The sequence below is a fragment of the Colobus angolensis genome, unplaced genomic scaffold (assembly GCF_000951035.1).
Source record: "Colobus angolensis palliatus isolate OR3802 unplaced genomic scaffold, Cang.pa_1.0 Scaffold549, whole genome shotgun sequence".
Lineage (NCBI taxonomy): Eukaryota > Metazoa > Chordata > Mammalia > Primates > Cercopithecidae > Colobus > Colobus angolensis.
The window spans coordinates 213266-214597 of record NW_012119032.1 but is presented as its reverse complement, the minus strand read 5'-3'; the positions used below and the strand labels follow the sequence as shown (position 1 = coordinate 214597).

General features: G+C 36.6%; 1 pseudogene; it reads left to right on the top strand.

Moving 5' to 3' along the window:
- Positions 1-296: 296 nt before the first annotated feature.
- Positions 297-679, top strand: LOC105525624 (annotated as a pseudogene).
- Positions 680-1332: the final 653 nt, after the last annotated feature.

Sequence of the window (1332 nt, the reverse complement as noted above, 5' to 3'; positions counted from 1 at the left end):
CTAGATTGACTGACAAATAGGAGACGTACCACATAACTAAAATTAGAAATTAAGATAAATTCTGGAGAGGATGAAGAATAAAGGGAATTCTTACATACTGTTGGTGTGTATGTAAATGTATATGTAAATTGTGTATATGTAAATAAGTACAGACATTATGGAAAACAGTATGGAGGTTCCCCAAAAATCTAAAAATTAAACCACCATATGATCCAGCAATCGCACTACTGGATATATATCCAAAGGAAAGAAAATTATGTGGAAGTGATATTGGGCTTTTTGTCTCCGCTACTGCTATGGCACCTGTGAAAAAGCTTGTGAAGGGGGGCAAACAAAAGAAGCAGGTTCTGAAATTCACTCTTGATTGCACCTACCCCGTAAAAGATGGAATCATGGATGCTGCCAATTTTGAGCAGTTTTTGCAAGAAAGGATCAAAGTGATCGGCAAAGCTGAGAACCTTGGTAAGGGGTGGTGATCATCAAAAGGAGCAAGAGCAAGATTGCCGTAACATCAGACGTGCGTTTTTCAAAAAGGTATTTGAAATATCTTACTAAAAAATATTTGAGGAATAATAAACTACGTGATTGGTGGCACGCAGTTGCTAACAGCAAAGAGAGTTATGAATTCCGTTACTTCCAAATTAACCAGGATGAAGAAGAGGAGGAAGACGAATATTAAATTTCATTTATCTGGAATATTTTGTATGAGCTCTTGAAAAAAATTTGGGAACCAAAATGGTGGTTTATCCTTGTATCTCTACAGTGTGGATTGAACATAAAATTGAATATCATAGTCAAAGGGCTTCCTTTGGGCCTCCAGTCACTTATTTATACCGTGACTTTTTTTTTTTTTTTCTGCTTGAAAATTTCAATTCTCTTGGTAATACCAGAGTAGAAGAGGGTGACTTTATGGAAATGACAGCCATTGGGCAGGCAGATGAGGGTGTGGAGGTGTGGGCTGAAGGTAGTGACTGCTTTATTTTAGAAGTGTGCCTGTCAATTGTTTCTATTGCTTTTCCTAAAGAATGATTCAGGGATACAAGCGGGCTCCTCTCATTCATTAAATGAAAACATTACATCTTTCTAAGATTCTCTGTGGGAAAATAACAGTGTCAATAAAATGTAGGTTTCTGGGCCATTCGTCTTACTCTGATTTTTGTATTACAAATTTCTCTTGACACACAGAATTATGTCTACTAATCATCTTCTTCCTAGAGACAGAAAATATGCTCCTTCAGCATTGTTGTATAGTCCATCACTTTCCATAAAGGGGTTTGGGGAATCGATTGTAAAAGTCCCAGGTTCTATATTAACTACATGTGTAAAAATATG